This window comes from Bubalus kerabau, chromosome 18 (genome assembly GCF_029407905.1).
Source record: "Bubalus kerabau isolate K-KA32 ecotype Philippines breed swamp buffalo chromosome 18, PCC_UOA_SB_1v2, whole genome shotgun sequence".
NCBI lineage: Eukaryota > Metazoa > Chordata > Mammalia > Artiodactyla > Bovidae > Bubalus > Bubalus kerabau.
In genome coordinates, this window is record NC_073641.1 from 10,570,695 (window position 1) to 10,593,212 (window position 22,518).

General features: G+C 41.4%; 1 long non-coding RNA gene across 2 annotated transcripts; it reads right to left on the reverse strand.

The window, feature by feature from the left end:
* Positions 1–5,885: 5,885 nt before the first annotated feature.
* On the reverse strand, positions 5,886–13,053 carry LOC129633298 (uncharacterized). Of its 2 annotated transcripts, XR_008705010.1 has the most exons (4): positions 12,945–13,053; positions 12,696–12,835; positions 8,393–8,485; positions 5,886–6,109 (listed from the first exon to the last, which is right to left on the reverse strand). It is a non-coding gene; the product is annotated as an uncharacterized LOC129633298 (long non-coding RNA). The 2 variants fall into 2 exon arrangements; XR_008705009.1 differs by lacking the exon at positions 5,886–6,109 and having other exon boundaries at positions 8,219–8,485.
* Positions 13,054–22,518: the final 9,465 nt, after the last annotated feature.

A 22,518-nucleotide genomic window follows, 5' to 3' on the forward strand; every position in this document is an offset into this window, starting at 1 on the left:
GGGCAGTGTCCTTTGCCTCCAATCTTAGCTTACTCTGGAGCAGTGGTATGCTGGTAAATATTTAACAACTAGCTCTAGGGTGGAGGGAAGGAAGACTTGATTTGCAGCATTTGCTGATTTTCATGGTATAAATTCTCCTACTCTGGCCAGTTTCAAGCTGGCAACGTAACAGTACTGAATGGGAATTGAGAAGAGATGAGCACAGACTCCCAAGAGCCTGTCTTCAGAACACCACTACTCTGGGTCTGCTGTGATAAATAACTACTTCAGAAAACTGTACTGGTGACTCTCATCTGAGCCCATAAAATTAGAGCCAGCTGCTGTGGGAGCAACTCCAGGAGTTGATGAGTTGGTAGAGTTTAGGGGTATGGGCTTTCCAGGCAGTGCATTGGTAAAGAATCCATCAGCCAGTGCATAAGACACAAGAGACATGGGTTTAATCCCTGGGTTGGGATGATTCCCTGGAGTAGGAAATGGCAACCCACTCCAGTAGTCTTGCCTGGAAAATTCCATGGACAGAAGGGCATTAAGGGCTACAGGCCATGGGACCACAAGGAATTGGACGTGACTGAGCAACTGAGCAGAAGTAGAAGCAGAGCCAGGGTATGGCTCAATTGTTTTTCGCTTTTGTTAACTGCTCGAGTGCCCTGGTCCAGGTAAGGGCTTTAGTTTCTTCTGCCCTGCCAGATTTTTCTGTCAATCAGTCTCGTTTCTTTTTGAAAATCTCTTACTGTATTGGTCTGCTGGAAGCACCCTTTCTGGTTTTCCTGTACTGCTTTGAATTTATTTTTCTATTTCTTGGCCATATGAATGAGAACAGAGGAGAGGCAAAGCAGAAGTCCTTCTATTTGATGCCTTAACTTTTCATTAGAAGTCACTTCCATTTATATCTCGGAGGCTGATGCTATGACCAGTGGTTTTCCTGCAAGCTCACTGTCCCGAAGGATGGCTGGCTAACCAGGCCACTGGCTCACAGAAGTTTCTGGGGCAATTTGGCTTGCTGACTGAAGCTGTCTGCCTTTCCACTGGGCTCCAAATGGGGAAAACTCTGCAAGGAGATCCAACCAGTCCATTCTAAAGGAGATCAGTCCTGGATATTCTTTGGAAGGACTGATGCTAAAGCTGAAACTCCAGTACTTTGGCCACCTCATGCGAAGAGTTGACTCATTGGAAAAGACTCTGATGCTGGGAGGGATTGGGGGCAGGAGGAGAAGGGGACGACAGAGTATGAGATGGCTGGATGGGATCACCGACTCGATAGATGTAAGTTTGAGTGAACTCCAGGAGTTGGTGATGGACAGGGAGGCCTGGCATGCTGCAGTCCATGGGGTCGCAAAGAGTCGGACATGACTGAGCGACTGAACTGAACTGAACTGAACTGCTCTGTTTGTGGAGACCACCCATAATGGCCAGAGAGGAGTGACCCAGGAGGTGCTCTGTCTCTGAGGTGGAGAATAGCTAGTGGCCTGGGGTCAAAGGCGTCTTCCACCCTCAGGTGGCCAGAAGCAGAAGGATGCAGGTCAAATGACCAGGCTACCCAGATTTGTTCAGAGGTGCTCAGCTCTAGATGTCTCTTTTTATTTATTCATTGGCTGTGCTGAGTCTTTGTTGTGATGGGTGGGCTCAGTAGTTAAAGCATGTAGACTTAGTGGCCCTGTGGCATGTGGGATCTTAGTTCCCTGAGCAGGAATTGAACCCACGTCCCCTGCATTGGAAGGTAAATTCTTAACCACTGGACCACCAGCGAAATCCCAGCCCTAGATCTCTTTCATGTGACTCCTTGGTTGACAGCACCTGGACCCCAACACTTGGAAGGCCCTCTCTGGCCAGAAGCAACTTTTACTTCAGCCTGGAAATATGAGCAGGTAGGCACGGAGCTGAGTCCCTGGGGTGGAATCCTCTGTAGGCTAGCTATGCGTCAGGTACTGTATGAGGCCTCTACACGAGTTAATTCCTTTAACCTTAATGACAGTTTTCTAAAATATGTATTATTATTATCCTCAGTTTACAGATGAAGAAACCAAGACACAGAGAGGTCACATGGTCAGGAAGTGGTGGAGGAAAGATTTAAATCCAAGAAGTCTTATGACAGTTGTCATGAGGCAGCAGAGGTGGTGGGTGCCAGGTAGGTGTGTAGATAGGTATGCAGTGGCTTCCTCTCTGATGGAAAAGTCCCAAAGCTCTGTGAAACAATCAGGTCCTTCCCAGGTGGGCAGGGTCATCTGTGGGTTCAATAACCTATGTCACATCAAAGAGTCAAGTTTACAGCAAACTCATGCCCTTGTGATTGAATGTATTTCACAAAAATGGGCAAAATAATATTTTTCATCCCACATGTTCTTCTAATAACGTGACTCTGACACCTTGAATCTATGCAAGATTGTGACTACAATGAAAATAATATATGACTTTTGAGGCGAGGTCGTAAAAAGCTGTACCACGTCTATCTGGTTCTCCTGGGATACTTGATCTTGACCCCTAAGTGCCATGCTGTGCAGAAGCCTGTGGCCACGGGAGAGATCCAGATAGCCAGGAATGAGGCCCAAAGAATACATTCCCATCTGGCTTCCAGCCAACAGCTAGAACCAACTCCCCAACCATTTGAATGACACATCTTGAGAGTAGGTCCTCCTATTTCCAGGAAGCCACCCCAGCCAATGAAATGCAGAGTAGAGATGGCAGCTCCCTTCTAAGCCCTGCCCTAATTGCAGAGTCACTTGCAAAGCATTGTTATTGTTTTTAGCCATTGAGTGTTTAAGAGGTTGGTTTGTTATGCAGTAATAGATATTACTACATGTCTGAATAGTACTTGCTTGTCTCCATAAAATCCAAAGCTTCAGTCTCATAGGTGGGACTTACCCTGAAGGCTCTGGTGGTGATCACATTTCCCCCACAACTTCTGCCACACTGATGAGTTGTTTCAGGGGAGGGAGAATACATAGAGTATGTTTATAACCTTCCCCAGATTTCATTTTTCACTTTAACATTTTTAATCTCTTTAGAATAAATTTTAGTTTAAGGCATGATACCGGGATCTAACAATTTTTTTTAAGTTATAACACAACTGTTTATTATATTTTGCATCATTTCATTATTGATTTAAAACAGCACTTTTAATCATGATTTGGGATTGACTTGATAAACTCAATATTATCAAGGCAAAGTTGGGCAAGAAATAAACCTGCTGGAAAGAAGGGGATAGCAAGGAACCTTGTAGATTTTGATCTATACACTCAATGAAGAGGGCAAATGTCTGCTAAAAATTCGTAACCACAAGCTAGCACTTACATGACTTCGTAGCCTGAATTCACACCATCTTAAAAAAACAAAACAAAACTGAAGCAGAGAACTTACTTCAGTGTCCCTGGGTTATTTATACGTCAAATAAGTGGCACAGGCAAACTAAAATCCTCTCTGGAGAACAATAATTTCAGTCCACGTCAACCCATGCCTCAAGAATTTCTACAAATGAAATTCCAAGGAATCTGAAAGCTAATTTAAAAATCACAAAATACAAGGGAACCAGGTACCACAAGTGAAAGAGATACCAGAGGTACCAGAATCAGACACACAACAAATTCAGATAATGAAATCACCAGACACAGAGTATGAATAACTAGAGAGATTGAATAAATCTCTTTAAATAAATAAAGAATAAAAAGAGAGATCGAAAATAATGAGCAAGGAATTAGAGACTATATAAAATGATCAAATCTGAAAAAGAATCACCTAGAGCATCTAGTTTATTTTAGTAAAATAATTAAAACTTAAAACAGTGGAGAAATTAATGGCAGATCAGTCAGAACTAAAGAAGAATTAGTGACTTGGAAGATAGTGAGAAGGAAAAGAGTCTCTGAGGACAGTTAGGAAGAAATAAAAAAAATAGCTAAAGGATGAAAGATAAAAGTGAATTCTAACAAACATTTATGGTTCCAGAAGTAGATAAGAGATTAGATTAGTAGATAAGAAAAAAGAAGATTTACAAAAGATTGATTGTTTAAAAAGAGAATCATAAAAACTACTAGTTTTAAAAAATAATTTTATTTATGTATTATTTTTGGCTGTGCTGAGTCTTTGCTGCTGTGTGGGCTTTTCTCTAGCTGTGGAGAGCAGGGGCTACTCTTCACTGTGATGCATGGGCTTCTCCTGGTGGTGGCTTCTCTTGTGGAGCAGGGGCCCTAAGGCACATGGGCTTCAGTAAAGTAATTTCATGGGCTCATGGGCTCAGTAGTTGTGACTCCTGGGTTCTAGGGGCTTCCCAGGTGGTGCTAGTAGTAAAGAACCTGCCTGTCAATGCAGGAGACATAAGAGACATGGGTTTGATCCCTGGATTGGGAAGATCCCCTGGAGGAGGTAATGGCAACCCACTCCAGTATTCTTGCCTGGAGAATTTCATGGACAGAGGAGCCTGGTGGGCTACAGTCCATGGGGTTGCAGAGTCAGACACGACTGAAGTGACTTAACACACATACCCAGGTTCTAGAGCACAGGCTTCATAGTTATGGCACATGGGCTTTGTTGCTCCATGGCATGTGGGATCTTCATGGACTGGGGATCAAAGCCATGTTTCCTGCATTGGCAAGCAGATTTTTTTTTACCACTGAGCCACCAGGGAAGCCACTAAAAAGTATTAATAGACATAAATCTTCAAACTTAGCAAGTCCATGGTATCTCAAGTAAGATTAAAAATATTTCCACATTCAGATGCATCATGGTGAAATACATAACAAAGACTAAAAAAAAATTTTTTTTAAACAAGCATACAAATTAAAAAAAGCAGCTAAGATGAATACTGATTTCCCAATAGCAACAATATAAGGCTCAAGAGAGGGATATAATATCATCCATGTGCTGAGTGAAAATAAATGTCAACCTAGAATTATCTACCCAGCCAAAATGCTCTCAAGAAAGGAAGCAAAATTAGGAAAACTTTTTTCAGACAAGTAAAAATATATTTTACTTCAATAGACCCTTTCCAAAGGAAAGTCTATACTCATATAAAGCAGAAATAGATGTTTTTCTGAACTCTCTTGTTCTTTTGATGATCCAGCAGATGTTGGCAATTTAATCTCTGGTTCCTCTGCCTTTTTTAAAACCAGCTTGAACATCTGGAAGTTCACGGTTCACATATTGCTGAAGCCTGGCTTGGAGAATTTTGAGCATTACTTTACTAGCATGTTAGATGAGTGCAATTGTGCGGTAGTTTGAGCATTCTTTGGCATTACCTTTCTTTGGGATTGGAATGAAAACTGACCTTTTCCAGTCCTGTGGCCACTGCTGAGTTCTCCAGATTTGCTGGCATATTGAGTGCAGCACTTTCACAGCATCATCTTTCAGGATTTGAAATAGCTCAACTGGAATTCCATCACCTCCACTAGCTTTGTTCGTAGTGATGCTTCCTGACTTCACATTCCAGGATGTCCAGCTCTAGGTGAGTGTGAGTGATCACACCTTTGTGATTATCTGGGTCGTGAAGATCTTTTTTGTACAGTTCTTCTGTGTATTCTTGCCACCTCTTCTTAGTATCCTCTGCTTCTGTTAGGTCCATACCATTTCTGTCCTTTATCGAGCCTATCTTTGCATGAAATGTTCCCTTGGTATCTCTAATTTTCTTGAAGAGATCTCTAGTTTTTCCCATTCTGTTGTTTTCTTCTATTTCTTTGCATTGATCGCTGAGGAAGGCTTTCTTATCTCTTCTTGCTATTCTTTGGAACTCTGCATTCAGATGCTTATATCTTTTCTTTTCTCCTTTGCTTTTCGCTTCTCTTCTTTTCACAGATATTTGTAAGGCCACCTCAGACAGCCATTTTGCTTTTTTGCATTTCTTTTTCTTGGAGGTGGTCTTGCTCCCTGTCTCCTGTACAATGTCATGAACCTCTGTCCATAGTTCTTCAGGCACTCTGTCTATCAGATCTAGTCCCTTAAATCTATTTCTCACTTCCACTGTATAGTCATAAGGGATTTGATTTAGGTCATACCTGAATGGTCTAGTGGTTTTCCCCACTTTCTTCAATTTAAGTCTGAATTTGACAATAAGGAGTTCATGATCTGAGCCACAGTCAGCTCCCGGTGTTTTTTTGCTGACTTTATAGAGCGTCTCCATCTTTGGCTGCAAAGGATATACAAGTCAGGAAGCAACAGTTAGAACTGGACATGGAACAACAGACTGGTTCCTAATAGGAAAAGGAGTACGTCAAGGCTGTATATTGTCACCCTGCTTATTTAACTTCTATGCAGAGTACATCATGAGAAATGCTGGGCTGGAAGAAGCACAAGCTGGAATCAAGATTGCCAGGAGAAATATCAAGAACCTCAGATATGCAGATGACACCACCCTTATGGCAGAAAGTGAAGAGGAACTAAAAAGCCTCTTGATGAAAGTGAAAGAGGAGAGTGAAAAAGTTGGCTTAAAGCTCAACATTCAGAAAATGAAGATCATGGCATCTGGTCCCATCACTTCATGGCAAATAGATGGGGAACCAGTGGAAACAGTGTCAGACTTTATTTTTCTGGGCTCCAAAATTACTGCAGATGGTGATTGCAGCCATGAAATTAAAAGATGCTTGCTCCTTGGAAGGGAAGTTATGACCAACCTAGACAGCATATTAAAAAGTGGAGACATTACTTTGCCAACAAAGGTCCATCTAGTCAAGGCTATGGTTTTTCCAGTGGTCATGTATGGATGTGAGAGTTGGACTGTGAAGAAAGCTGAGCGCCGAAGCATTGATGCTTTTGAACTGTGGTGTTGGAGAAGACTCTTAAGAGTCCCCTTGGACTGCAAGGAGATCCAACCAGTCCATCCTAAAGGAGATCAGTCCTGGGTGTTCATTGGAGGGACTGATGTTGAAGCTGAAACTCCAATACTTTGGCCACCTGATGCGAAGAGCTGACTCATTTGAAAAGACCCTGATGCTATGAAAAATTGAAGGCAGGAGGAGAAAGGGATGACAGAGGATGAGATGGTTGGATGGCATCATGAGCACATTGGACATGGGTTTGGATGGGCTCTGGGAGTTGGTGATGGACAGGGAGGCCTGGCGTGCTGCGGTTCATGGGGTCACAAAGAGTCTGACAGGATTGAGCAACTGAATTGAACTAATACTCGTATAATGACTTTAGACAAAAAATGTGACATACAAATTGAAATGATAAAGGAAGATTACAAAAGGATAATATAATATATGGACAAATCTAAAAAAGAGTCAAATATATAAAATAAATATAAGGTATACTTTATGGATAAAAAAGAAGAGAATTAAAATACTATTCAATAATGGCACATAAATGGGAGAGGGTAGTCAGAGTTAAAGCATTCTAGGGTCTAGGGATTGTTCCAAACAAAGCGGAAGGATACTGATTAACTTAAATATCATTGAATGACATGTTAGGTATGCAGGTAAAATAGGTGAAGTTTCCATAAAATACTAAAATTAAAGGATTGTTGTTATTGTTTAGTTGCTAAGTTATGTCTGACTCTTTCTGATCCCATGGACTGTAGCCCTCCAGCTTCCTCCATCCATGGGATTTCCCAGGCAAGAATACTAGAATGGGTTGCCATTTTCTTCTCCAGGGGATCTTTCTGACCCAGGGATTGAACCCACATCTCCTTCATTGGCAGGCAGATTCTTTACCACCAAGCCACCTGGAAAGCCAAAATTGAAGGATATAACTTTCAGATTAATAGAGAAAAATGGATTAAAGAAAGAAGAAAAAGTTCAAAACAAAAAAGAGGTCAAGGAAAAAGAAAAGGAAGAGAACACTGTGGGACAGATAGAAAGTAGAGATGAACCCATATATAACTCTTTTGAGTCACACTGGATTTTAAAGACAAATTCCACTAGGGGGACTTCTCTGTGGTCCAGTGGTTTAGAATCTGCCTTCCAATGCAGGGGACACAAGGTCAGTCCCTGTCCTGGGAACTAAGATCCCACACGCTTCAGGGGCAACTAAGCCCACACATGGCAATGAAGAACCCGAGTGCCACGACTAAGACCCAGCACAGCAAAAAATTTAAAAAGTTAAAAAAACAAAAGGAAATCCAATTATACTTTCCAATTGTAATTTTTACATGACATACATAAAAATAAGGAAAGCCAGAAAAAAATGATGGAAAATACACATCAGGCAATATAAACCAAAGGAAAGTTATTGTTATTAATATATTTATTTCAAATTACTTAATAATTTATTGCAATGATAAAAATTCAATTCCCCTGAGATGCAGTCACCACTCATACTTTATATATCTAACAACTTCAAAGTATATAAATCAAATTTTGACAGAGCTACAAAGGGAAATAGGAAAATTCACAGTCCATAATGAGAGATTTCAGTATACTTCTCTCAGAAATTTGTAGATCAAGTAGTAGGCTCCGTAGATCCATGAACTCACCTGGAGTTACTTTCCAACCCTCTGAGTTGGATTAAACATACTTGAGAGAAGATCCAGTTGGCTTCCCAGGTGGCACAGCGGTAGAGAATCCACCTGCAATGCAGGAGACACAAGAGTCTCTGGTTCCGTCCCTGGGTTGGGAAGATCCCCCGGAGAAGGAAATGGCAACCCACTCTAGTATTCTTGCATGGAAAATTCCATGTACAGAGGAACCTGGCAGGCTACAGTCCATAGGGTCACAAAGAGCTGGCCATGGCTGAGCACACACATGCAACAGAACAACACAAAGAAGGTCCAGTCGATTGTCTGAATGCCCAGATTATTGCTTCCTGCTCTACTTTGCAACAGTTCTACCCCCTGATGATGATCAGGGCCAATCACCCCTACCAGTAAAATAAGTCCCTTTTTAACCTGCAGGCTTACTGGCATAAAAAGCCTAACATGACTTGGTAGCCATAGCAGCTTTTAAATTTAGTGAGATTCCTCCTGTGGACCCTTTAGAAGCATCTCCCTCTGGGAAACAAGGTCTCTCGATCGTAGTCAAGAGCCTGAGACTGTGGGAGCAGGAAGCACAGTTCCCAAGTGTGTCACTGGGCGTGACAGTGTGTGGGGCTGCCTCCATGGGTTCTGTTGGGGCACCCATTTTGGCAAATGTTGAATGGGGCATTGCCCATCAGCCAAGGGCAACGGTCAGGAGAAGAAGACGCCTGTGGGTTTTCTCAGCCTATCTTTCATCAGCTGGGGCTTCGCTGACTGGCTTTGCAAAGAGCATCTTGGCGGCACCAGCAGAGTCTGCTATATCCACCTACTGCTCAGGAGAGCTTTAGGAAAGGTTTAATTCACCTCACCCGTTCAAGTACTGCAACATGCTGAGGGGCTGGCCGGCTAAGAGTAAGAGAACATGGAATGAACAGCGGAGGAAGGATGTTATACATATCAACTAGTGCTCTAACTAGTTGAAGAAGAAAAAAGGATGATAGCAGCCACCCCCAGTCTCTTACTTCACCTCTTATCATCATATTGTGCATAGTTACAAATTTTCTTTCCCTCCATTCTCTTTCTGCTGCTAATTAATATAAATCAGTTGGAGATAATTTAAAATTTTAGTTCCTAAGATAGTGGGTTGACCAAAAAGTTTGTTTGGGTTTTTCTACACAATCTTATTGGCCAAGTCAATATAAGCTATCAAAAGTTCAGGTGATAGCAGAAAGTTTAAAAAAATTCGTTTGGAAATTCAATTAGGTGTTTCGTTTGCTCTAATTCTTTGAGCCCATCTCTGAAGCAAATAAATGCTTGCTGAGGTTCTAAAGCCTATGGGTGGGGAAGGTTAGGAGGTGAGGAAGAGAGACAATAAGAAATGGCAAGCCACTCCAGTATTCTTACCTGGGAAATCCCGGACTGGCAGGCTATAGTCTATGGGGTGGCAAAGAGTCAGACAGCACTGAGCAGCTAAACCAAAATGCTTAATATCACCAAATTTTCATCTGACACATAAAGTCAAAATTTATTAAAATGCATTGATTCATATTGATATAAAAGAATAAATAAATAATGGGAAAGAAAAACCTCTTCCTTAGAATGTCAACTAAAATGTAGAAAAATAGCATAATAAGAATGATAAGTCACTATATAATAATTGATTCAGGCAAGAATAATCTATAAATGCTAAAACTAGTGGGTGAAAGTTTAATGAGAAACAGGATTTGCATAATCTCGAAGTATAAGCCCACAATATACTTTTAATTGCCAAAGGGAAAATAGTAACTTTATATTTGAGAAATGTGGTAGACAGGACCGTAAGAGATGAAGGTTGACATCTCTCATAAAAGTACAGATTGGCATAATATGTCTCTCATCATTACAGTGCTTCTGCCCAAAATTCATATTTCTGAATCTAACAGAAAGAAAATAATATGAACCTAAATGGAGGGACAGGACATGAAAAATTTGGTTTATCATCTTCAAAAATGTCAATGTTATGAAAGACAGTGGCTGGGGGGAGTCTTACCAGGTTGAAAAAGCTAAAGCAATGCCACCTGAATATGATGAATAATAAGGAAATTTTCTTTTGTTATTAGTGGTGTTATCAGGATAAACTAGTAAAATTTGAATAATGCAAATTAGATCCAAATTTTGACCATTTTTCTGCAGTCATATAAGAGACTATTTTAGGACAACACACTAAAGAGGCATCTTCAGCTTATACTCAAATAGTGTCGGGGGAAGAAAAGAGCATTGGTTATCTATTTCTTTGAACGAATTACCCTGAAACTTAGAGACTTGAAGAAACAATAATATTTACCCATTAATGCTTATCCAAGTGAATACCCTATGTTCACACAAAAATCAGTATGTGAAGATGTACAGTAGCTTTAGTCATAATTTCCAGAAACTGGAGATAACCAAGATGCTCTTCAACAAATGAAGGGAAAAATATACTGCAGCGTCCCCATAAAGTGGAATACTACTCAGTGAGAATGAACAAGCCATCGATCTGTGCAATATGAACGAATCTTAAAGGCGTTTTGCTAAGTGAAAGAGGTCAGACATGAAAGGTTATATGCGCTATGATTCCATTCCTATGATACTATTGAAAAGGCAAAGCTGTAGGGATGGAAAACAGCTCAGTGGCTGCCAGAGCTTGGAGGAAGGGAAAGTGGCTGACTACAATGCAGCCGCATGGGGAAATTTGTTAGGGTGATGGAACCCTTCTGTATGGTTTCAGGACAGTGGAGAAATGATTTGTTACATTTGTCAGAATCCATAGAGCTTTCACAGTATGCAGATTTAAAAAACAAACCAGGATGCTGGGGGAGCTGAGAATCAAAGCCTGAAATGCACGTTGAAACAAGTGACTCTAATTGTATCATGAGTATGACACAACCTCGCTGAAGGGATCCAAGAAAAAGGAGCTGACCTAGGTAACTTTGGAAAATGATTTTATGACTGAATACTACATGTCAACACTGGACTCTACTAAGCTGTTTCTCTCAGTGGTACAGGCTAGTAATTCCAAAACATGTTTACTAGGATTGAACAAATAAGTAAAGATGTTGAAGATGACTGGAGCCAGGCTTATTACTGTCGGAGAAAGAAGTTATAATAAAGCAAAGCAAGAGTAGGAGGCAGGACTAGACTGGATTCACGTTGGAGACACTATCAGGATATCCTGACATTACTTTGACATCAAATTATCATGATGATATCTCCAGTTCCATGATCTTTATACACTGATGTAGAAGTAAACGGGGCTTCCCAGGTGGCTCAGTGGTAAAGAATCCACCTGCCAGACAGGGGATGTGGGTTTTATCCCTGGGTCGGGAAGATCCCCTGGAGAAGGAAATGGCAACCACCCCAGTATTCTTGCCTAGAGAATCCCACGGCCAGAAGAGCCTGGCGGGCTACAGTCCATGGGGTGGCAAAAGAGTTGGACATGACTTAGCGACTAAACAACAACAGCATAGTAATAAATGCAGATATGTGGTGATGGATGGGTTAGTATACATACATTTCCTTGCTCTGTCCACTGAGAAGACATAGGAACAGTGATACACCAGCAGCAGTTAGCATAACCAGCACCCAGATGTTAGTTTTTAAATGCCATTCTCTAGAAAAAGGAACCAAGACTCCTTAGAAAAATAGCTGATTTTAGGGCTGGGGCAGGAAATACACAGGATGAGTCTGGAGCATCACTTATTGCCAGAAAGTAAAAGCTAAAAATTAGAATAAAAAAGAATGGGAACATGTTAAAATTACACAGAACCTAAAAGGGAAGGAAACCCAAAAAAGAGGGGATATGTATACGCATGCTGCTACTGCTGCTAAGTCGCTTCAGTCATGTCCGACTCTGTGCGACCCCATAGATGGCAGCCCACCAGGCTCCCCTGTCCCTGAAATTCTCCAGGCAAGAACCTGGAGTGGGTTGCCATTTCCTTCTCCAATGCATGAAAGTGAAAAGTGAAAGTGAAGTCGCTCAGTCATGTCCGACTCTTAGCGACCCCATGGACTGCAGCCCACCAGGCTCCTCCATCCATATTTATATATATTCACTTTGTTGTATAGCAGAAGCCAAAACAATGTTGTACAGCAACTATACTCCAATAAACATTTTTTTAAACGTTTTTTTACTCCAGTAAAAATTTTTTTAAAAAGTACACAGAAACCAACCTACAAGTGTTCCCAATGGTCAAAGCAGAAAGAATTTGAGCAACAAAGTAGTAAAAGTATTGGACTATTATCCAAAGAATAAAAAAAAATCCATGAGTTTGTACTGATATAAATAATTAGATATATACATACATACCTTAAGGAGAAGGGTCACATCGTCTTTAGAGAGGAATTCCAAATAACACATGTAGGTACGTTCCCTTCTGGAGGTGAGGTTTAATTCCTTTCCTCTTTAGTGTGGGCTAGACTCAATGACTCACTTCCAAAGAATGGAGTCTGGAAAGAGGAAATTAGTAATTTGACTACAGAGAAACTGGCTGATATCACTCTACCAGAGTGATCAAAGTTAACATCATTAGTGATAAGTCATATTGATATCAAGTACCTGCTGATATGATGCAGTGAGAAGGACGCTTTGTCTTTGTAGAAGTCTTAAAAAAAACCATTCACAACTCCAGTTCAGTAATGAGGAAACATCAGACAATTCAAAATTGAGAAGCATCAACCTCCTTTTCACTAGATTCACAAATGAGATCAAATGGTTGCTGTGGAAGATTAGGAAAAATAAACAACATAAAGTCACATTTTCTTCTCACAATATGATGATCTAACCAGAACAGCCATTCCCATGGAGAAGCCAGAGCTGACCCAGTGCAGAAGCCTGGCATAGCAAAAGGTCTGCGAGGTAGATGTTAATGTTTTTGTTGGGTGAGCAGGGGCACTTTTGGTGGTCCTGTCTTTATTGATCTTCTGCAATCTGGAATCATGAGAATCATTCTTTTGATTGTGGAAACTATAGGACTTAACCCAATTAGATGATCGGGTAAGGACTGGCGGCGCCTCGTTCCCTCATGAGCCCTGAGTGACGGGCTGGCTGTCCCTCTTTTGTTCCCTACCTCTGCTCTATAGGCCAGTTTAGGAGAGAGGGGATGCTCTGCCCGCTGACAGTGAGTACCTGTGACTCCTGCCCCTGGGACTTCTGCTGTGGCATAACAAATCCTACAGTGTGTTAGGAACAAGTGACCACAAAAAGACAAATGGCAACAGACTTTGGGACGATAAGCTTCTGAATCAGCCTTGGGACTATCTCTTTGTTAGTGACAGGGTCCCTAAAAATGAATGGCAGTATAGTGTTATTGTTAAACGCGTGGGCTCTGGAGCCAGAGGACAAGTTCAAGTGTTTGAGTTTAAATCCTGGTTCCACTATGTATAATGTCAGTATTCTTCTCTGTAAACAGGAATAGCAAATCAGCTGACTTTACAGACTGTCAAAAAAATGAAATGTTAATATACATGAAGCACTTAAACATTGTCTTCATTCACTCAAATATTATAGAGCACCCAGCTTTTGTTTCAGGAACTGCTCAGGGCATTGAAGTCATTTGAGCAAACAAAATACGCCCGCAGAAGCCCCAGCTGTCCTGAGAAGCTTCAGTCAGTTCAGTTCAGTCGCTCAGTCGTGTCCGACTCTTTGCGACCCCATGAATCGCAGCACGCCAGGCCTCCCTGTCCATCACCAACTCCCGGAGTTCATTCAAACTCATGTCCATCGAGTCGGTGATGCCATCCAGCCATCTCATCCTCTGTCGTCCCCTTCTCCTCCTGCCCCCAATCCCTCCCAGCATCAGGGTCTTCTCCAATGAGTCAACTCTTCACACGAGGTGCCCAAAGTAACTACTTAGTCCTTGATGTCATCAGGGAACTTCAGGTTCCAAAGAATTCTCTAGGCCCTTTCTAACTCAAAGATCCCTAAACAAGCTGCAAGTCATCACTAGGGAATCTGTGAAAAACGCACAACCTGAGGCCTCGTCTAAACCTACTGAATCAGGGTCTTCATTTTAAAAGACTGTCCGGTGGTCTGTACGCACTTTCAAGTTTAAGATGCCTTTCTTAGATTGCAATCTCTGTACTTGGACTTAGGAAAACATTTCTTAAAGATTTTTTTTATACAAAAGGAAGAATGGCATTAACAGTTTTCAAGATTATTTTCATGTAAAAATGTCATGTTAATGGAGGTGAGCTTAAGGGCTGGAAATCTTATTTATACACACATGTTTTCAGTTCTTGGAAAATATTGTACTAATAGGTGAGTGTGTGAGTGCTCAGTCGTGTCCCTGGAATTTTCCAGGCAAGAATACTGGAGTGGATTTTCATTTCCTACTCCAGTGGATCTTCCCCACCCAGGGATCAAACCTGTGTCTCTTGCATCTGCTGCATTGGCAGGTGGGCTCAGTTGGTAAAGAATCCACCTGCAATGCAGGAGACTTCCTGCAACACAGGAAACCAGATTCGATCCCTGAGTTGGCACCAAACCTGGAGAAGGAGATGGCAATCCACTCCAGTATTCTTGCCTGGGAAATTCCAGGGACAGAGAAGCCTGTTGGTCTACAGTCCCTGGGGTTGCAGAGTCAGACAGGACTGAACAACTGAACCACCACACCTTGGAAGCCAGGTTAATATAGGTCAAGGGCTCCACCTAGTGGTACATGTTTCAATTTATACATTGTTGGGTATTGTTTTTTTGAATAAGCTATCTAGGTTGGTCTTAACTTCCCTTCCAAGGAGCAAGCATCTTTTAATTTCATGGCTGCAATCACCATCTGCAGTAATTTTGGAGCCCAGAAAAATAAAGTCTGACACTGTTTCCACTGGTTCCCATCTATTTGCCATGAAGTGATGGGACCAGATGCCATGATCTTCATTTTCTGAATGTTGAGCTTTAAGCCAACTTTTTCACTCTCCTCTTTCACTTTCATCAAGAGGCTTTTTAGTTCCTCTTCACTTTCTGCCATAAGGGTGGTGTCATCTGCATATCTGAGGTTCTTGATATTTCTCCTGGCAATCTTGATTCCAGCTTGTGCTTCTTCCAGCCCAGCATTTCTCATGATGTACTCCAGTACTTTGGCCACCTCACACGAAGAGTTGACTCATTGGAAAAGACTCTGATGCTGGGAGGAATTGGGGGCAGGAAAGAAGGGGACGACAGAGGATGAGATGGCTGGATGGCATCACCGACTCGATGGACGTGAGTTTGAGTGAATTCTGGGAGTTGGTGATGGACAGGGAGGCCTGGCGTGCTGCGATTCATGGGGTCGCAGAGTCGGACACGACTGAGCGACTGAACTGGGTATTGTTTAAGGGCAATGGCAACCCGCTCCAGTACTCTTGCCTGGAAAATCCCATGGACGGAGGAGCGTGATGGGCTGCAGTCCATGGGGTTGCTAGGAGTCAGACACGACTGAGCGACTTCACTTTCACTTTTCACTTTCATGCATTGGAGAAGGAAATGGCAACCCACTCCAGTGTTCTTGCCTGGAGAATCCCATGGACGGAGGAGCGTGATGGGCTGCCGTCTCTGGGGTTGCTAGGAGTCGGACACGACTGAGTGACTTCACTTTCACTTTTCACTTTCATGCATTGGAGAAGGAAATGGCAACCCACTCCAGTGTTCTTGCCTGGAGAATCCCAGGGACGGGGGAGCCTGGTGGGCTGCCGTCTCTGGGGTCGCACAGAGTCGGACACGACTGAAGTGGCTTAGCAGCAAAAGGATTTCAGGGAATAGAATTAAGAAGCTTAAAGAAAATGTGCATGCCTACAGTTGTAAAAAAGGATGAGGCTTAACAAAACAGCAATGCTTGTAAAATCCTAGCAGACATGGAAGAAAAACCTGTATGCGTGCTAAGTCGCTTCAGTTGTGTTCAACTCTTTGCAGCCCTACGGACTGTAACCTGCCAGGCTTCTCTGTCCATAGGATTCTCCAGGCAAGAATACTGGAGTGGGTAGCCATGCCCTCCTCCAGGGGATCTTCCCACCCAGAGATCAAACTTGAGTCTCTTATTCTCCTGCACTGGCAGGCGGGTTCTTTACCACTAGCTCAACCTAAGTATCAATTCCTTCCTTTCTGCCTATAAACAGAGGGCCTTTGGGGAATTCCCTGGCTGTCCAAGGGGTTAGGACTTTGCACTTTCACTGCTAAGGGCCCAGTTTCAGTCCTTGATCAGGGAACTAAGATTCTGCAAGCCATACAGTGTGGCCAAGGAAAAAAAGAGTGCGTCTTTGAACACAAGTTAAATATTTCAAAGTCTAAGTTGTGATAAGGAAATACGTGTTAATCAGACATCTTATATAAACTTTTCTGTTTGAGAAAATGTAATGTCAAAGTGAAAATATAAAAACAAAGTATGTAGAGAAGTTTATCAATAAAGATTCCAGAAGGTAAATCTAGATATGTATAGACTTGCCCTTGTAGGAAGCATTGGATATCTTAGACATTTAACAACAAAAACTGTCATGGAGATTTAGTCCCTAAGTATGTTGGACTGAAATGAACTTAAGCTAACACATCTATACCCTTACCATAAACTTGTCTGATTTTATTATAAAAGATGAATTTGAGGGAGTATGTGTGGTACTAGGTAAGTCTTCTCTGGTACTATATAAAGTTATGTATTAAATATACATGAGTATACATTCATGTACCATTTAAAGAATAAAATGACCCACTGCCCAAACTCCTCATGATTGCCACCCTCAGCTCTTTTTTCAAGATGTAGTCATCTTTATTTACACACTTAATTGCATCTCTATGCAGTTTTGCCTGTTTCTGAATTTTATATTAATATAAATGGTTTTCCATAGGTATTTTACTGAAACTGGCTTCTTTTGCTCAGAACTCTTTTAAGAATTCATTCATCCTGTGGGACATTTGGATTGTTCCTGTTTATTCTGTTATTACAATGCCAGTACAGCCTTGTGTGTTTTCTGGCACACACATGAAGTTGTTTCAAGGTATACAGCTGGTAGTATAATGGCTTAGTCAAAATATACAAGTGCTCAACTTTACTGAGTAATGGCCAACTAGTTTCCAAAATAGCTATACTAAATTAGTGTTGTAAAAGTTCCTGTTCCTCTATCATGCATCTTTATTAACAATTAGTATTTTCAATTTTTGTGAATTTAGTGGCTATTAAAGGATATGTAGTATCTTCATTAGTTTATGAGCTATCATATCGGTTAAGTATTTAGGGGATCATTTGTAGGTCAAAGAATGTATTTATAATTTTGATGCTTTTAAATTGTCCTTCATATTATACTGATTTACATTCCTGCTAGCAGAGTACATCATGCAAAATGCCGGGCTGGATGAAGCACAAGCTGGAATCAAGATTGTTGGGAGAAATATCAATAACCTCAGATATGCAGATGACACCACCCTCATGGCAGAAAATGAAGAACTAAAGAGGCTCTTGTTGAAAGTGAAAGAGAAGAGTGAAAAAGTTGGCTTAAAACTCAATATTCAGAAAACTAAGATCATGGCATCTGGTCCCATCACTTCACGGCAAATAGACGGGTAAAGAATGGAAACAGTGACAGACTTTACTTTTTAGGGCTCCAAAATCACTGCAGATGGTGACTGCAGCCATGAAATTAAAAGACACTTGCTCCTTGGAAGAAAAGCTATGACCAACCTAGATAGCATATTGAAAGGCAGAGACATTACTTTGCCAACAAAGGTCCGTCTAGTCAAAGCTATGGTTTTTCCAGTAGTCATGTATGGATGTGAGAGTTGGGCTCTAAAGAAAGCTGAGTACCAAAGAATTGATGCTTTTGAACTGTGGTGTTGGAGAAGACTCTTGAGAGTCCCTTGGACTGTAAGGAGATCCAACCAGTTCATCCTAAAGGAAATCAGTCCTGAATATTCATTGGAAGGACCGATGCTGAAGCTGAAGCTCCCATAATTTGGCCACCTGATGCGAAGAGCTGACTCATTAGGAAAGACTCTGATGCTGGGAAAGATCGAAGGCAGAAGGAGAAGGGGATGACAGAGGATAAGGTGGTTGGATGGCATCACCGACTCAATGGGCAGGAGTTTGAGCAAGCTCTGTGAGTTGGTGATGGACAGGGAGGCCTGGTGTGCTGCAGTCCATGGGGTTGCAAAGAGTTGGACACGACTGAGTGACTGAACTGAGCAATGTATAAATTCCTGTTACCATGTTCCCTAGGTGTGTTGTGAAGCCTTTCTGATTCTAGTCAATGTGAAAGCAATCTAAGGTTAAATTTTCTGTGAACTCAATATTCTTCACGTATTTTCTATTGTTTTCTGACTTGTAGGAACTCTTTATAATTTAAGGAAATTAATCATTTTCTGTAAAAGGAGCTGCATTTGGTGGCTTCCCTAGGGTGGCTCAGAGGTAAAGAATCCACCTGCCAGTGCAGGAGACATGGGTTTGATCCCTGGGTCAGGAAGAGCCCCTGGAGAAGGAAATGTCAACCCACTCCAGTATCCCTGCCTGGGAAATCCCGCGGACAGAGAGGCTGGAGGGCTACAGTCCGTGGGGTCGCAAAGAGTCAGACACAACTTAAGAGACTAAAGAACAAGAATTTTTAGTATGAGGTTGAAGTAGGAATCTAACTTTTTTTTTTAATGAATGCCTACCCGGTTTTCCAGCACTTGTCAAATAACCCCCCTTTTTTCCCCCCCACTTACACGCCATATCCGAGTTTCACGTGAAGCATTTAGGTATTTCTGGTCTTCGTTCTTTTAAGCTGCCTATACATGAATCAGTTTAATTCCTGTAGCCATAATTAAAACACACACACACACACACACCTGTTTGGGACTGTCCCACCCTCATTATCTGTTTTTCACAATTTTTCTGGCTTCTCTTTTTCATATAAATTCTAAAATAACCTTGTCTAGTAACAAACAAAAACTGTTGTTAGTCTTTGGGGATGTTTTAAATTTCAAATGTAAACACCACATGCTGGTAGCCATTGAGGGGAGTTATCTATCAATTCTTGCCTGCTCACGCTTCATAAGCTTCCACATTTCTTAAATGGTCGTTTTTAGAAAACAACAAAGCTATTTCACATGGCCTTGAGGAAAAAGGAAGCCTATGGTCTCTCAACCCTTCTGGAGGGAGGGAAAATAGCCCTCATTCTGATTCTTCTACAGCCATAAAAATAATCTGCCAAAACAAATGCCCTCCATGTTGCTAAATATAAATTGTCTTGTTCTATACATCAGAACATCAGGCTTCTCTTGTTTTCTTTACTGAAGCCTTCAGACTTCATTGTTGGGGTTTCATGTTCAGTCCTCCCATCTTTCCTTTTTCCTGTTCTCAGATGACGTCAATTCAATCTCATGGTTTAAAGCACATTTACACACTTTCAATTTTCTGTCTATAGCCACGTTTTATCTCCCCTGAACTCCAACTACCTACTCCACTTCTCTTTATAGATGGCTCAAACCAAATGTTAAGATATTCCATATTTCAGTTAACATTTTATCCCTCTAGCTGCTCAGGTCAACCCAAAAACCGTAAGAGCCATCCTTGGTTTCTTTCCTCAAACCCATTTCTGGGATGATTGCAAATCGTGAATCCTTAGCCTGAAATGTTAGTCACTCAGCCGAGTTCGACTCTTTGTGACCCTATGGACTATAGCCTTCTAGGCTCCTCTGTCCATGGAATTCTCAAAGTAAGAATACTAGAATGGGTTGCCATTTCCTTCTCTGGGGGATCTTCCTGACCCAGGCATCAAACCTGGGTCTCCTGCATTGCAGGCAGATTCTTTGCCATCTGAGCCACCACCAAAGCTCATCCTTACCCTACAATGCTCCTTTAATTTTACTCAAGGGCAAAACCAACACACCAACATTTTACTGTCTCATGACATTTGTCCTTATTGTTACTTTTGTTAGGGGAAACACTTGACTGAAACTGCCCACCCTGACCAGGCACCATAGTAACCATTTGCATGAGGTATTTTACAACAGGAGGTCCTGGTAAGGAACGTGGAACTAATAAGCCACCACTAACCGAAGAATTCAGAAAAGGTCAAAAGGAGATGTCACGTTCTTACCAACGTCCCAGAATCCTTCTCAGCTGGGCGATGCACATGCCACTAGTTAGCACCCTGAGTCAGTGTGATTGGCCAGGCAAATCCAGAAACTAATCTCACCACCATAAAACTCGAGACTGTGAGCCACATGGCAGAGCAGTCCTCCTGGGTTCCCTTACCCTGCTGCTCTCGGCCCAAGTACCCCTTCCCAATAAAGTCTTAGTCATCACATGTGTCTGCAAGGACAATTCATTTCTGAATGTTAGATGTCTAAAAGCCCCCTTTTGGGCCCTGAAAGGGGTCCCACGTCCTTCAAACCTGAGAGTTGCCCCCAGACAGCTATAGTTTTACTCCAAGTTTTTGCAGAAATGACCCCCTTCAGACCTTCCTCTGTTCACTCACCCTATTGAAAACGTCTCCTCCACCATCACTTTCCATTTCATTGGCACCTGCCACCAGGTAACACTGACTCATTTGAAAAGACCCTGATGCTGGGAAAGATTGAAGGTGGAAGAAGGGGACGACAGAAGATGAGATGGTTGGACAGCATCACTGACTTGATGGACAGGAGTTTGAGTAAGTTCCGGAAGTTGGTGATGGACAGGGAGGCCTGGCATGCTGCAGGTCACAGTTGGACACGACTGAGCGACTGACAGTTACTTATCCACCTTGCTATAACAGAATGTAAGTTCTGTAAGACTGTGCCTGTAACATAAGGCTCAGATATTTAAGTATGTAATGTGAAAATGACCTTATATGTAAGATTTCCTAAAAACAAAATTATAAGATCATGCTATTTAAATCAGAATTTATAGCACAGATGGTAACACTCACTGAAGTTGCTGAGTGTGAAATCTAGTACAAGTTTCTATGAAAGAGACCTCCTGTGACATGGTAATTCCAGAAAAATTGCCGCAGATATAGGCATTTAAGTATAGGGGCATTCATCTATCTCCAGGAGTGAAAAATGAGAAATAACTTCTGAAATGTCCAACAATAAGAAGGTTGTGTAAATTATTTATAGAAGATGGTATAGCTATCATGCATATTAACAGGCAAGTTTTATTATTCATATGTGCACAGAAAGATCAAGTCATTGTATCATCGGGAGGTAGTTGTATGAAATTCATTTAAAACTGTTCAGTTGTTTTTCTTAAAACTGTTTAATGAAGTTCTTCAAAAGGTAACATAAACTTGAAAAGGAATACTTAGTATAAAATTTCAATTGTCAGAACAAAATGGCTGTAATATGCATAGAAATGAATTACACTAATAACTGACACAAAATCTTAAAGGTTCTTAGTATAACAATTTTCTGGTATTACTTTTCCCAATGACTTAGAAATTGGGTTGAATTTCTAAATTGTAATTTGTAAATTGTGTTGAACAATGGAGATCTATGAGGATGATTCAGCAGGTTCTTTTACATCAGGTCAGCACAAGTCTCTGAGGTTAAGGACAAGACAGCAGCTTCCGCGTTCACCAGAGCAGTAAGGGAGTCCAACCTCAGAGCTGTGAGGGCCACCTGCTACTTTTCCAATCATTCCTCAAGAACCACATGTAATGCAAATGACCAGAGTTAGGGTGATAACTCATTGAAAGGTAACAAACACCCATCTGTAACAGTTAAGTATAAAGTGAAAACATCTTAAAAGTTGTACTTTAGTTTCATTACAGATGTTCAAGATTTACAAAAGATTTTTATTTCAGGCACATTTTAAGACTGTAGCAGCAAATCAGAATGATGAAAAACTTAAGGATTAGGCTGGTTTTATCTTCTTCCACAACCTAAGTCCTGGAATCTTTCTTGATGTTTTAGAACAGCATGATAGCCAGATGTCATTCCCTCCCACTCTTCTCCAACACAAGTAAGGTAACTCAATGTTTCCATGCACAAGTAACAAAAGGGGAAAAAAAAAAATCCCAAGTCCCATTTCTCTTAAATTTTCTGGGTTGCACTAATCTCACCTCAGGCACTTTGCTTGCTCTTAAAAAAAAAAAAAAAAAAAAAGCACGTGACAGTTATGTACACATTTCCTTTTAAATAATTATATTTTAAATTAATAACATGCAACTATAATAACAAGTCACAACCTTAAGAGGAAACTACTGCTATT